General features: G+C 55.3%; 1 protein-coding gene across 1 annotated transcript in view; it reads left to right on the top strand.

Annotated features, from left to right (window-relative positions):
- LINGO1 (leucine rich repeat and Ig domain containing 1) overlaps positions 1 to 15,645 on the top strand; it is an 83,042-nt gene that overhangs the window by 22,845 nt on the left and 44,552 nt on the right. The gene's annotated exons all lie outside the window — the stretch shown is intronic.

The following is a 15,645-nucleotide window of genomic DNA, read 5'->3' as shown; positions in this document are numbered from 1 at the left end:
TGGGGGATATTTGTGTCCACATGTAACTGGCTGCCCAGCTGCTTCATCACTGTGTTGGACTCTGACTTAGCCTTCCTGGGACTCCGGGGCTAAGAGCAGCTCCCTCATCTTCCCTATTCCTCCCTATCTTGTCCCTCCTCTCCCCGTTTCTCCCTTCCCCTCCCCTCCTCTCCTCTGCCAGCCAACGCTTTGCACCCAGTTGCTGACAGACAGACCCGGAGACACCCAGATACCCTTCCAGCTTGAGGCTGGCCCGAGTCCTGGGTAACCTACAGTCAGGCACACTTCCAGCTCTTCCCTCCTTCTCACCTGCACACCCTCCCTAAGGTGCTCAAGTGCTCAACTGGGGAGGGAGCCTCATGGGAGGGGGCAGGTGATGAAGTCGGACTTCCAGGAGGGGAGGAACTGAGCTTGATGCCTAGGAACAGGCTGAGAGAGGCTCCAGAAAGGGGACCTATGGGAGAAAAGGCTGGGGCTCTCTGGAGGTGCTGGAGGTGGGGCCTGTCAGTGAGTTGGGGAGCGGCTGGGAGGTGGGAGGGGTCAGATGGAGGAGGCCTCCATGGCCACCTGCAGACCTCTTTAGCAGTTCAAACCTGCAGTAGGAATGCCTAGAGTGGAAAATAGACCCAATCGTTCATTCAGCAAATGGGCACCTAGTTGTCTAGACTAGGCACATCTGTGAACCAAACAAAAAGTAGTTTCCTGCCCTGCAGGACCTGCCAGTCTACAGCGAGGCCATGACTGAAGGAGGAGTAAAGGGCCTCACCCTGCCCACCTCCTCCCGTCCACCCAGTGGCCCCCAGGGCACCTCCACAAACACAGGGGCTCACGGGGCTAGTACTGGAAACCTGCTGTCCTTGAGGGACCTGAAAGGGAAGCTGAAAGAGAGGATTCCCTTCAGCTGATGGATGGTTCTGGGAGGGAGGATGACCGAGACAAGGAGAAGGTGAGAATGAGAGGAAGGGGAGAAGGAGCCCCCTCCCTCTGCGACTCCTACCAGAGCAGAGAAAGCGGATGGGCCCTCTCAGGCATCGTGGCCAACTGTCCCATTTGGCCCAGGACTGTCCCAGTTTTAACACTTCTCAGTCCTGGGATGGTTGGTCACCCTACCAGAAAGCCATTCTGCACCGGAGGCTTAGCCTCTGCCCCTGGCAACCCACAGCGTCCAGGCAAGCCGTGCTGGGCCTCTTAGGACTTGGATGTCTAGGTCATGGTGCCGGCTGTGCCTAGGAATTGTGGGAAGCAACTCTGGGCTCCCTGGGGGGCGGGGTTGCTGAGGAAGGAGCGAGGGGCAGGGGTCTCACCGCAGTGGCTGAGATGCCTCTAGGGCCCCAGGGGATTGAGGCCAGATCCAGTAGGTGCACTTGATTCTGAGACCTGAGGAATCTGGGGGTTCTTGAGGCAGGAAGCAGCAGCAGAGCTGTTCATGCTTTTGTGTCCATCTTCCTCTGCCCACGAGAGTCTGGCTACCAGCTGCCCTGGTCATCCTGTACCGGGTTGGGAGTCCTGGCTTCTCTGTTCTGCCCCCGACTTGCCATGTGACCTTAGTTCAGTCAATCCTGAACCTGGGCCTCTGTGGCCTTATCTGAGATACGTCTGTAACTCTGGACCAGACCTGTCTGAGGGAGGGACTCTGGACCAAAGCACAAAATGTGGCCTGGGTTAACATGCTGCTGTGGTCACTGTTGTGGCTCAAGTGCCTGCCCTTGGGATGCCAGCTCTGGGGACCACTGAGGAGCCTCAGGTAGGGCCGAATCTCCATTCTTGTTGGGGAGACAGATGTATGAACTAGAGGTTGAAAATTGGAGGCCCCAGCCAGGGATGTGGCTTATGGATAGGTTTTGTTCCATTTTAAACAATTTGTTTTTTCTCACTGAGATATAATTCACGTACCATAAAACTTACCATTTTAAAGTGTACAATTCAGTCTTTTTTAGTATATTCACAAGATTATGCAACCATCATCAGTATCTAATTCCAGAGCATTTTCCTCACCTCAAAAGGAAACCCTGTACTCATTAGCAGTTACTCCCCCTCTTTCCATCCCCCAGGCCCTGGCAACCACTAATCTGCTTTCTGTCTCTATGGATTTGCCTATTCTGGACATTTCATATAAATAGAATCATACAAGAGATGGCTTTCTGTGACTAGCTTCTTTCACATAACAATGTTTTCAAAGTTCATCCATGCTGTAGCATGTGTCAGTATTTCATTCTTTTTTATGGCCTGATAATATTCCGTTCTCCGGATATTCCATATTTTGTTTATCCATTTGTTCATGGACATTTAGGTATTTCCACTTTTTGGCAATTATGAATACTGCCACTATGAACATTTGTGTAACGGTCTTTGTGGGAACCTGTTTTCCATTCTCTTGGGTTTATCCCAGGAGCGGAATCACTGGGCCATAAAGTGGCTTGGTGTTGATGCCTTAGGCAGGGTATGTGCTCTCTCTACTTCTCAAGTCCTGCCCATCTCCCGATTGCATTACCTACACCTCTTCACTCACTGTCACTTCCTCTCTGGTCCCTGTAGGCATCTAAGTTTTCAGCCCTTGATTACAGAACAGTGATGGAGAGAAACACAGGGGGCTGTAGGAGCCAGAGAAGGTTCCTGACCTGGGGAGGGGTCCGGGAGGGCTTTCTGGAGGAGTTATCACTTGAGCTTAATTTAGGCTGAGTGGACATTTTTTTTTTTTTTTTTTTTTTGTGGTACGTGGGCCCCCCACTGTTCTGGCTTCTCCCGTTGCGGAGCACAGGCTCCGGACTCGCAGGCCCAGCAGCCATGGCCCACGGGCCCAACCGCTCCGCGGCATGTGGGATCTTCCCGGACCGGGGCACGAACCCGTGTCCCTTGCATCGGCAGGCGGACTCTCAACCACTGCGCCACCACTGCGCCACCAGGGAAGCCCGACATTTTCTTTTTTGTTGTTAAACTTTTAGCTGCACCACGCGGCATGTGGGATCTTAGTTCCCTGACAAGGATCGAACCCGAGCCCCCTGCAGTGGAAGCACGGAGTCTTAACCACTGGACTGCCAGGGAAGTCCTGAGTGGACTTTAAAAAAATAATACATTTATTTACTTATTTACTTATTTTTGGCTGCGTTGGGTCTTCGTGGCTGTGCGGGGGCTTTCTCTCGTGGCGAGCAGGGGCTACTATTAGTTGCGGTGCGAGGGCTTCTCGTTGTGGTGGCTTCTCTTGTCGTGGAGCTCGGGCTCTAGGCGCGTGGGCTCAGCAGTTGTGGCTCTTAGGCTCTAGAGTGCAGGCTCAGTAGTCGTGGTGCACGGGCTTAGTTACTCTGTGGCCACGTGGGATCTTCCCGGACCAGGGATTGAACTCGTGTCCCATGCATTGGCAGGCGATTCTTAACCACTGCGCCACCAGGGAAGTCCCCTGAGAGGGCATTTTTAAGGGCAAAAGGAGTGAGGGAGAGTTCTCCAGCGGGAAGCAGAAGCAAAGAGGTGTGAAACCTCTTCCTCTTCCTCTTCCCTGAGGGGTGAGCCCTGGGGGGCCGGGGGGGCGGTGCTCCAGGGGCCAGCTGAGCTACCCTCTCTCCCTTCCTCTAGCGCTTACCTCCTGTCTGTCTTTTCTCTCTCTCAGTCTTCTCTTTCTCTGTTTTCTTTTTTTTTTCCTGTCCTTTCTGTCGTTTGTTTGGGGAACTGCAAACAGTTCGACCGGCTGGAGAGGAGAAGAGGGAAGATGAGGGAGTGAGACAAGCCAGTGGTCTTAAGCCCCTGCAGAGAGAGCAGGGTGGGGTGAGGGGCAAAAGGATGGGGGACTGCAGCCCTTCCTTAGCTAGGGGCCGAGTCCGAGAACCTAGCACAGAGGTGACCCTGAGCCAGAACACTCCATGTCCCAAATGGCATCCAATTTTCCTTCCCTTGGGGGCAGGTGAGAGGTGGGATGGGCCCCGCCAGGCTGGACCAGGCCTGCAGGCAGAGGCACAGTGAGGGGCCCAGACTCAGAGCTGTGCACACATCTTCCCAGGTTTCTGCTCCACTACTTAATGGGTAATTATACCCTGACATGCACGGAGGCAAAGAAGGGATTTTCTGTGAAGCAAAATCTCCCATGAAATATTCAGGCCATGCTGGGCTTCTCTTCCCAGGCACCTAACCACTGCTGCTTGGCTTGGCCACAGTTTGAGAGGCCACATGTACCAAGAAGGCAGCATGGGGCTTTTTATTTCCTTCTCGATAGGGAGAGTTTTTCATGGACTAGGAAGAACCTTGGCTTTGGGCCTAAGATGCTGCGTACATACGTGTGTGTGGTGTGTGTTTGCCTGTGTCGCCTCTGCACGTTCATTTATGAACTTGGCCGTACGTGTGTATTCTGAGGATGCGTGCTTACACATGTGCTTACACATGCACCCTGGCATGGACAGTGCATTTCACACAGCTCTCTGGGTTGTTTCTGAAGGTGCTTCTCCACTGGGCCCTGTACTCTGATTCTGGGGAGGCTGCCTATGAGACTCTCTTGGTGGGTGAAAGTCCACCCTGTGTGTGAGTTCTGCCTGTGACCGGCGTGGCACTCAGGGTTGTGGGTTTGCACTGAAAGCCTTGAAGTCCTCACAGGTTCGGGGGCTCAGAGGTGTCAGCTGGTTTGCTGCACATTTGAGTCAAGCTTGGCCTCTCTTCTCTCTGGCTTATCATTTGTTTGGTTTCCACCAAGTTTTGAGTGCTTGATGGAGGCTTGGGGGAGCATGTTTGCTTCTGAGAGTTCATTGAACTGGGACATGTCTGTCTCTTTGTCAGTGCCCCCGAGCCCCTATCCCTAACCCCACTTGTCTCCTCTGGCCCTTAAAGCCCCTGTATTTGCACTGAAGGTCACCCTTCTCAACCCTTGCTTTTGCACTTAATTTACTCCTCCACATTGCACAGGATAGGCAGGACTAGAATTATTGTACCCATTTGGCAGATGAGGAAACTGAGATCCAGAGAGGCAAAAGACGTGCCTGAAGTCACGTGGTGAACCAGGGCTTCAAGCAAGATCACTAGCTTCTCCTCCCTGTGTATGTTACCCTTTGCCTGCAGCTGCAGCCCTGGCCCTTGGTAGAGGGGACCCTGCCCAGAGGAAACAGTCCCCAGTTTCATGAATGAATCGAGCTGGAGGGTGTTCCCTTCTCCACATGGAGCTCTCCTCTCCTCTGTCATCATTCAACATTGTCCTGGGGAGACAGCCACAGGGCTCTTTTCATCTCCAAATCAACAGGCAGGGACGCAGAGGCAATAATATTGACGTCCATCATTGATATTTCCTTATTGTGGCTGTAATTAGCAATTCTTCCATGGCTGAGGCTGGATCTGGCAGACAAGTGGAGGATCTCCAGCTTGTTAATGTCAGCCCGTTAATGTCACACTGACATGGCTGATGGGAGTGGGGGTGGCCTTAGGTAGGGAGAAGGAGAAGCGAGAGGCTGAGCAGCAGGTCGACAGCTCTTCCCTCCTCCCAGGCACTTGTTCTCCTTGAGCACAGCCCACTAGAGCACGCTTCGTCCCGTGTACCCCAAGAGAGTTCACTTCCCAGGTTGCCTCCTTCACCCCATGCCCCCTCGCCCCTCCCTGTTCTGCCAGGACAACTTGGATTAAACAGAGGCGTCCACACCCCTGGGAAAGTCCACAGGCATCAGCCTGAGGTCCCTCACATCTCAGGAAGCCTCCCCAGAGGTGGGAAAGCAGCTCCTCAGCCCTCTTTCTCCTCCAGCTGGGAGAATGCCCCCCAACCCCACCCCCAGTCCTGCCACATCAGATCTGCATGCCCCTGCTGGCGCTGGCCTCCACGGCAAGGCAAACACAGCCCCTTCCAGCAGGTCCTAGCACACCTTCTCTCATCCGTGTACATTCTGAGCAAAAGGGCTAAGATTAGCACTCCCAGACCCTTGGGAAACTACTTGTCCATTCAGTGAAGGCTTCCCCTCTTTCCTCCTCTCAGGGTCCCTCCACCCAGATCTCTTTAGATGCGTTGGTTCCTTGAGCAGAGAAAGTCAAACCTAACATCCTCTGGTGAGGCTGATTTACTCAGCCCTAGACATCTCCCCACCTCCCTTGCTGCCAGCCTTCCTATTCTCTGCATGCCTAGTCTAGGGCTGCTTCTAATGATAAAACAAATAATAGTGGCTGTTCTTGTTCCTTGGGTGCTTATTCTGTGCCAGGCACTGTTAAAAGCATCTTATAAGCATTTGATCCTCATAACAACCCTATGGGATAAATACACATATCATCCCCATTTTACAGATGAAGAAAACTGAGATGCACGGAAATTAAGCTAGCTGCCCAAGGTCACAGGGCCGCTAAGAGGTGGGCAGCATGAAGCAGGATGTGTGGCTCCCAAGCCCCCCTCCTCTGCCTCTAGCTTTAGCCCATCAAGTCGTTTCTTCCACCTGCATCTCTACTTCATGAGCTCCCAGGGCAGGCAGGCACCACATCTTCCTTGGTCCCACAGCACGTGCTCATGGTCGGCAAATGAGGTAGCGGTGGTAACAACACATTCTTTGGAGCTCTGCGTCGTGCAGATGGTTCCCCTCCCAGGGCTCAGCACCGTGCACTCCCTGAGGACGGAGGCTTCATACACTGTATGCCTCGCTGGTGGTGTGGGCTGAATGAGGGACCAGCATCTGACTGTAAGGCTCCCTAAAGCACATCTACCCCCTTGAAAGAGACCTTCAAAGCTGTGTCTCAGCTTACGCTGGGACTTGGCAAGGATGTCCACACGTTCGCATCGTTCATTCGTTCATTCATTCATTCATTCAATAAATATTTGCTGGATGCTGGGTCCTCAGTGCCAGGCCCTAAGGAGAGCCTTAAGCTTGCTGAGATGAAGGTGCTGGCCATGCCCTGGGGGAGCCCACAGCCAGTCAGGACAAGAGCCTAGCCAGACTTGACCAGTGCCGGGTGAAGACTTACCCCGTGGAGACAGTACCAGAGCATCACGTGGGTATGAGCACAATGGGGGAGGAAGGCTGCACAGAGGAGGAAACTTTTGAATAGATTCATTAAGGAGACGGAAGCGTTTTCAGACTGATGGAGAGGGAAGGTCATCACAGCAAAGGAACAGCCTGTGCAAAGGCTCTGAGTCTGAGAGAGCCAGGCAAACTCAGGAAAAGGCAAGGAGTTCAATTACAGAATACCCATGGGGGCCTGGCTGTGGAGACAGGGTAGGGGTGGCTGAGGGAGCTCTCGGGAGGACGGGTGCACCTCCTCTCTCCTGCACATGCTGGAGAGATGCACTGCAGGGCGTGTGAGGACAGAGGCCAGGGCTTCTGCAGATGGTCACAGGCCCAGCACACATGCTGGGGAAGCTCAGCGTTGCTCCTTTCCTGCCTGGTGTCGGGTGAGGCGTGGACAGGTCAGCATCCATGGGTGGTGACTGAGCCCGCTGTGGAGGGGGTATGTGAGGACAAAGGGTATCCTGACCATGCTGGAAGGCTGCCTCATGCTCAGGAACTAGGTGCTCTGGGCTGCAGCTGGCCTGGAGCGTACCCATGGCTGTGGCTGCATCCACCTGTGCCACACCTCCAGTCCTCACAGTGACCCCTCCGGTGGGGTCAGCCTTATCGGGCAGAAGGGAGACTGAGGCCCTACAGGGGCAGGGCCATGCCCAGGGTCTCACACGAGTAGTGGATGAGCATAGCGTTCCCCCCGCCCTTCAGCGGGATGTTGGGGTCCTCAGCAAGGACAAACCCCCCAGCTCTCAGGGTTCAGGATGGAGCCAAGGTGGCCGCCCTGCAGGGCGCAGAGAAGGCCTGGCTGGAGAGGAGTTGGTGCCGGGCCTGCCGAGAGCAGAGGTCTGGCAAGGAGCCTGGAATGTGGCAGAGGAGGACACCTCCCTCTGGAGTCTTACCACAGGAAGGTTTTCAAGGATTTACCTTGAGCCCCTAGTAGTCTCTGGGGAAAGTTTCTCCCCCATGCCTCTTGGGGCCCAGAAGAGCCCACGAGGGAACCGACCATTGTCCACTGTGTGCCCGTGAATGTACCAGCTCATACTTGAGTGTACAGCCCTGCTTCTGTTTGCACATGCAGGTCTCTGTGTATGTCATGTGTGTGTGTGTGTGTCTGATGGAGTGTGACCCTGTGAGTACAATTCTACATCTGTATGTGTACACCACAGCCCCCGGCCATGACCAGCAGCCCTACCAGACAAACCCTTTTCCTTCCACCGGAGCCACAAAGCTACCGAACCTCCTGCTGCCAGGCCTGGGCCCAGCTCTGCCCTCCCCTCACGAAGCCCTTCCCTGAGTGCTAAGGTCTAATCCCTTGGGGACAGGCATTGTGGGTAGACCTGGCATCAAGGGAACAGCTCACGCTGGGAGGGGCCATCCAGCTCTTTTTTGTGCTCGCCCCCTCCCTACCCAACCCTAAGTGCCTGCCATGGGATCCTGAGAGGTAGGTACCCTCCCCCTGCCACTTGTACAGCCCCCATGATGGGGAGCTCATTGCCTTCCAGGGCAGCATCAGTGTGACCTGTGGGACACTGCCCAGGAAGGAGAGGTCAGGAAGGCCAGAGGGTGGGGTTAAGGCTCAGCCCTGACCACTCAGGGCCTGGGGCTCTCCCCCAACAGCCAGGCCTGGGGCTCCAGGTCCTGGTGGCAAGGTCAGGCCCGAGTATTCTGGGCCTTTCACCTTGTTGTCAAGAGCATATTTTAGCTATTAGTGATAGAGCAAGGGATTTGGGGAGGATTTCTCTCTCATTTCCCAGAGCTTTCAGCAAGCTTCCTCCCTTCCCACCACCCCTCTGCCTGCCAGGACTGCGAATAACACACACACGCATGCACACACGCATGCACACACACTCATACCCGGTGTTCCTATGTGGCTGAGAGAGAGGGAGAGAAATCTGGGTCAGTCTCCCAGGGAAAGCTCCGTGACATCTCCCCACCTTCCCCAGCAGATGCTCAGTGTTGCAGACTCAGACTGTGGTCTGAAGGCCAAGGCCTGTCTCAGTCCTGCCTCAGATGCCCTGTGGTGGGACCCCAGACTCACCCCTCCTGGCCCCTCCCTGGGCCTCCCTGTCCAGGTGACCTCATGTTCTGGCCTCAGTGTTTCCCCAGCCAGGCCCCGGGAATCACAGTTCATTTTTGCCACTCTCTGCTGACTGCATGGAGGGTGGCGGAAGCTCTCCCTTCCCCCATTGGACCCTCCAGCTTCAGCCCCTGGGCTCTGGGGATGAGGGGTGGAGTGGTTGGGGAGGCCTGGCTGGAGCTGGGGCCTGTGTAATAGCGCTCCCATGGAGAGAATGCCTGGCACAGAGGAGGGACCCCTAGTGGTGGAGTTTCAGGCAACTGGCAGGGTCTGAGGTCTGGGTAGGATGCCTCAGGGGTGGGAAGGGGTTTCCAAGAGAAGGTGGACAGATAAACGGCTCAAGACATTACTGCTCTTTCAGGATGGACTCAGCTAAGTTAAATCAATGTCTGAGACAGGACCTAAGTCCAGGGTGGGAGCCTCGCCACTCCCAGTGAGCTCAGGGAGACATTCACTGGACTAGGGGCAGAGCGGGGAGGGGTGTTTCCTCTTCAGCTGGGAAAACTGGATCATGGGGAATTGCTGTGGTTTAAGTCACCCAGGGACACTGGACGCCTTCCCCTACCTCCACCCCCGGGAGACACCAAAGCCACTTCCTTCTTACTGCCCCTGGCACACAGTTCTCAGGTGACCCAGCAAATCTCTCCTTCCTTCTACCAGGGCATGACCATGGGGTACTCAGTGCTTGCCCAAGAATGTCTGTCTAGTGAAAGGATAGAGAATTGATTTGATTTAAGCTAGACATAGGAAAGACTTTCTAATGCCACTGGGGTAGCCTTAGCCTCAGGGTGTGATGCAGATGGAGGTGAGACAGATCCTCGAAAGGTCTGTCATGTGGAAGGGGGGACCCCAGCCACCCCCAGCTTCCATAGAGGCCAGTTCCTGCCTGCCAGGTGTGGGGAGCGGCGGCTGCCTGCCTGCAGGGGCTTCAGCTTGTCCCAGAACCTCCAGGCCCAGAGCCCGCTGGGATGCTCGTGTCTTTTCAGAGTGCATGTGTCCCATGTGAGGGTTGGCTGTTGAAATGCTGGTGTCACTTGTGTGGATGTGTCGCCACACATCTGCGCTGTGTGTGTATGTGCACAGGATGGCTCAGGAGTCGCTTCATGGACTTAAAAACTCTTTTGAAATATGGCAGCAGAGACCATCCATCTTTAGAAGGGGCTAAAGGGATTGTTTTTGAGGCCATGGAGAGGGTGGCTGGCCTCCCTTGACTCACCAGCCACTTATGCAGTGCAGACTCCCAGGCTGGAGCATTCAGGGAAACACTGGTCTGGCTGTGAGAGGAGTTGACTAGGTTCAGGGAAGAGAGGGTGGCACGGGTGGAGGTTTGAGGGGTGAGGGCAGGGTCATGCATGGCCTCTTGAGATGGGGCCCCAGAGCAGGACTGGGTTTTTATTTCTCACACTGGGCTCCCTGTGGCATTATTTAGGCTCCTGGACAGCCTGGCCCCTCCTTGAGAGCCTGTGGAAAAGAGTTTCCTGCCCTCTCATTCCCAAGGACCCCAGCCAGGCCCATCCCTCTTCCCTTCTCACTACGCCCGGGCCCTTCCCTCGCTCCCGCTCTCTACGGCCCTGGCCAGGCTGAGCTGCCAGCACAGACTCAGGGCCCCTCAGGCAGGAGCCAGACAGCTGGGGCAGCCGGGGCGAGCTCAGTTCCCACCGGGAAGGCCCGAGCTGCCAGCACGTCATCCCCCGATAAGCTGACTGGCTCAGCGCGTGCACTGGAGCCCCCAGAACCCCCCGGGCTAGGGGCACACACATGCTCACACGTGGGAGTCCTCCCGGGTCAATAGGGTAAGGAAGTGGAAAAGGTATAATTCAATCTGTCGGCCCGGTTCCTAGTTATTGGGCTGGCGGTGGCTCCTGCCCCTCCTCTGCCTTCTCCTCTCGCCTCCATTCAGAGGGCCAAGCAGGATCCTGGCTGGAAGGAGAGCTGGGCCGCATGCAGCGTGGGCAGTGTCCCCGGTAGGAATGACCCGTGAAGGCTGAGGCAGAAGCTGGGACAGCCTCTCCCTGCCCAGAGCCATTGGCCCTTGGAGGGTCTGCAAGAACATCTGAGTCAGCATAGCCATCGTGCAGACAAGGAAACTGAGGCCCAGAGAAGGTAGAGGGCTGACTCGTGCCTGTGTGTGGTGAGGGCCGCCCTGTCCCAGCCTGCTCTGAGAAGGATAGGAGGCAAAAAGGAGCAGAGGGTGGGGAGGTCAGGGAGGAAAGGGGTGTAGGATCTAGAGTGGTGTGAGGATGTGGCCAACTGTTCACCCGGCAAACGACGTCTAATCCCCTGGGCCAGAGAAGGGCTTGTCTCCACCCTGCCCTCAGGGATGGTGGTCCAGCTGGGGAATGGACAGTGACCTGCACTGTGTCTCCTTTGGAGCCTCATATGGCCTGGCAGGATAGGCACTGTTATCCCCATTTCATATGCACACACTGAGGCCCAAAGGGAGGCTTTTCCAAGGCCTATGTATAGGGAGGGACAGTGCCTGTGCGTAGGAGACAGCCGTGCTCCTGGTGGGGGGTCTCCCACAACTGAACACTCTCAACAAAGGGAGCTTTTCTTGCTCCCTTGAGGCAGAGCTGGGACTAGCTCCTCTGAGAGGCCGACGCTTGCCTTTAGGACACCAGACTCCTCAGTTTGTTCCTTGTGCTGGCTGAGAGTTTCTTCTGCAAGTCTGACCACAGTCCCTCATGCTTTGACTTCGCCCCGACACTCCTGTGGGATCTTGTTAATCCAAAGGCCCTACTACCTCTCCTTGGTTCCTCTGCCTTCTTCATTCCAGGTGGGTATGGGGGCATGCACACTGGCCCCTGCGGCCTGGCTAGCCCATGAGGGCAAGGGGCGAAGCTGACCTACCCCAGCCTTCCCAGCCAGGCCTGTTTGAGAATCAGCTCACCTTTGCCCAGCATTGCCATTCTCATCACAGTTTCTGCCCATCTCATTTCTGTTAACCTCATTTGCCATCTGAAGGGCTTCATTTTCTATTCTGTTTGCCCATAATCACCCCCCAACCCGTCCCCATCTCCCCAGCCTCCCCCTGCAGTGCCCAGAGCAGAGGTGGGCAGGCAGCCAGGCTTGGGCACAGCTCAGTGCCTCCCCTCTACTGCCAGCCTTCCCTCCTGACAGTCTTGGGAAGAGGCCTGTGTTCCAGGCAGACATCTCACCCCTACCTCTGTGGATTTCCCTGCTCCCAGACCGGACTCCTGGTTTGATTGAGAACTAGGGGCAGACTCGTAAGCCCTTGAAGGTTTTTCACCCTTCACGCTTTACCTTCTCCACCCACCCAGGCTAGGAACACCTGGGCAACGTCGCCCTGAAGTACAATGCTCAGAGGCCCAGGTCTTTCTTATTATGTGCCCCCCACACGACAAGCTCCAAATTTACCCTCATCCCAAGAGAAGCTGACCTTAGATGGTTGAGCAGGAAAGCAAGATGGTTTTTTTTTTTTTTTTTTTTTTTGCGATACGCGGGCCTCTCACTGCTGTGGCCTCTCCCGTTGCGGAGCACAGGCTCCGGGCGCGCAGGCCCAGCGGCCATGGCTCACGGGCCCAGCCGCTCCGTGGCATGTGGGATCTTCCCGCACCGGGACACGAACCCGTGTCCCCTGCATCGGCAGGCGGACCCCTGAACCACTGCGCCACCAGGGAAGCCCACAAGATGGTTTTTTAAACTAATTCATACTAAGGTGTGAGTGATTGGTAGCAACTTATCCTGCCTATGTATTTGGATTTGAACAGAAGAGCATTAGAGTAATAGTGTTAATAATAATAGCAATAATAATCACTAACACTCAGTTTTTACTGTGGGTCAGGCACTGTTGTTAACACTGTACAAGTATTAAAAAGCTGTATTTAGCCATTTAATTAATCTAATAACCCAAATTAATTGGGAAGAGTGTTGAGGGGTAGGAGGAGAATGGGGCAGCAGGCTGCAAACCCCTGCCTCCTCCAAACCTCTACCCCAGGTGTACAGAGAAGTACCAGTACATACCCATTGTACAGGGATTACCTCCCACTTGGCACAGAGAAGAGAGTCCAGTTGTTTGCACTGCAAACTATGTCAGGCAGTCACTTGAGGTCACCTTGCAAGGGCAAGAGAGTCTCTGCTCCTCCCTGGGGGCTCACGGTTCTCCCAGGAGACGCCTGGGAGGCTGGTGCTCCAGGGTTGGCAGCCTTCCTGCAGGAACCTCAGAGCATCCCTTAGAAAGTCCCTTGGTGCTGAGGGTCATCTCACAGGCCCCCTGAGAAGTCAAAGGCAACGTCCTCCATGGTCTCTGAACCCCTCCCAGTCTCCTGTGGCCGAGCAGCTGCCCAGCCCTCTGGCCACACCCTTGACTCTACAGTAGGCTGGACATGACCCAGAGCCCGTCTATAAGCTTGACTTAACGTGAGCTTCAAACAAACCCTATAGGGTGAGTGGAGCTGGGATGAGGATCCCCATTCTGCAGATGGGGAGACGGAGACTCAGAGAAGAGTCTGTGCTGAATCCTCCTATCCAGAAGGATGCCCTGATGAACTCTGTAGTGTGGGGCGAGGAGGGCTTATTGCATTCTGACAGGGACCTCACCACTTTAAACAGACAAGTGCGAGTTAATGGTGGCATTTCAGTCCCCACCCCTTTCCCTCTCCACCAGGCGGTCTCCTGTTTCCCCCGGGGACCCCCGTTGGAGGAGGCTGAGCACTTGCTCCTAGGCTACCCCCTCATCTCACCCCTGCCTCTCCTGCCTGCCAGCTTGCAAGGTCAGGTTGCCTGGTAATTCAATAATTGTTCTGAGAGACTTCCATTATAAATCTCCCAGCCGTGGCCAGCTTTTCCCATACAGCCAGCCGCCCTATCCTGCAGCCCATTCCGTCCAGCTTTCCCTGGTAATGACCGCTCATCTATTCCTTGTTTTCCCCATCCCCACAGCCCTGTGGGCAGGGCCCCAGGGACTCTGAATTCAGAAAGAAGTGACATGGCTCTGAACTGACCTCAACCACCAAATGCTGTATGGTCTCAAGAAAGCCACTTCCCCTCTCTGAGCCTCCGTGTCCACACCTGGGACGTGGATCTGGTCAGATGGCTTTGGGGGTCTAGTGTGACGTGTGGGAACTGGCAGGGTGGCCACTGTGATGAGGGTTCCCTCAGGAACCATGCTTGAGGGGCCTCAGGGTGGAGGAGCCCAGAGTAGGGCATGATTGCACGTGCCTCTCTCAGCAAGTCAGGAAGACTTCTCAGAGGAGGTGGCATTTGGTCTGGGCCCTGAAGGATGACCAGACTCTCCTACATTTGGGGGTGGGGACAGTGATGTATGGTATTCTAGGGCCCTACATGGAGGCATGGCCAGCCTGGGGCCTTAGGATTTCTTACTTGCAAATCTGACCACATCAAGCCCCTACTTTTATACCCTTCAGTGGCTCCCTGAAGCCCTTGGGCTAAAGTCCCCATTCCCTTGGGAAGCTTCGGAGGCCTGGCAAGATCTAGTCTCTGCCAGCTTCACATACTCGAGCCACTGTCTCCAGCCTTGATGAATTTTTAAAAAATTCTCTACAGGCTATAACCTTTGCACCAGCTGCTCCCTAATTTGACTCTATGACCACCATAAAATTTGACTCTGTGACCAAATAAAACCCCTACTCCCTTCCAGGGCCCACAAGGCCCTATGTATCTGCCTACTCCCTCCCCCTAGAGCCCACCCCCTCTCTCTCAGTGTCCCAGACCCTCACACTGAATCCCCATATTTGCGACTCAGCTTATGTATGCCCAGCTTAAAGTAGCCACCAGGTGACCAGTCATCCTGCTCCACCTGAGACCCAGGTATTTCCAGGGTGCAAAAGTTTTTTGTTTTTTTTTTTTTGTGGTAACGTGGGCCTCTCACTGTTGTGGCCTCTCCCATTGTGGAGCACAGGCTCCGGACGCGCAGGCTCAGCAGCCATGGCTCACGGGCCTAGCCGCTCCGTGGCATGTGGGATCTTCCCGGACCGGGGCACAAACCCGTGTCCCCTGCATCGGCAGGTGGACTATCAGCCACTGCGCCACCAGGGAAGCCCGGGTGCAAAAGTTTTAAAGCTAAAACCAGGACAGTCCCAGAGACATCAGGATGATTGGTCACCCTAATTCCCCTCCAGCCCTGCTGCCAGGCCCACCTGTTTTCTTGTCTTCACCACCCTTCTGCTGGAAGACATTCATTCATTGAATGAATGAATGAGGGGGCATGGACTTGGACCTGGGCAAGCCTCTCCTCCTCTCTGGCCTCGGTTTTCCATCGATACCATGAGGGTGGGCTCCCAGCCCCAGTGCATCCAAATGCAGCAAACTGGAGAGGAAGGGCAGTGCCCAGCTCAGTGAGGGGCTGCGCATGAGCTGGACTGCGGGGTGGGCAAAGCTGGCAGTGGCCTGGCAGCAGGGTGGGGCAGCACGGCTAGGGGAGAGCAAGTGTCTAAGCGCTCACCTTCTTAGACATCCCGCCGTTACCTGAGGGCCATTTCTGGGCCAGGACATTGGTCCAGACCTAGGACTGGAGGTGTCCAGAGCGATGACACGAACTGCCAAGCCCCACTCCCCTCCCACCTCCGGGGAACAGATGGCCCAAGCTTGGGCAGGCGGCAGAGATGGAGACTGGCATTTGTGTATGTGTGTGGTTTTTTAAAAATC

This window comes from Mesoplodon densirostris, chromosome 4 (assembly GCF_025265405.1).
Source record: "Mesoplodon densirostris isolate mMesDen1 chromosome 4, mMesDen1 primary haplotype, whole genome shotgun sequence".
Taxonomy (NCBI): Eukaryota; Metazoa; Chordata; class Mammalia; order Artiodactyla; family Ziphiidae; genus Mesoplodon; species Mesoplodon densirostris.
Note: the sequence above shows the minus strand (reverse complement) of the source record. Positions and strands in the feature narration are given on the sequence as shown.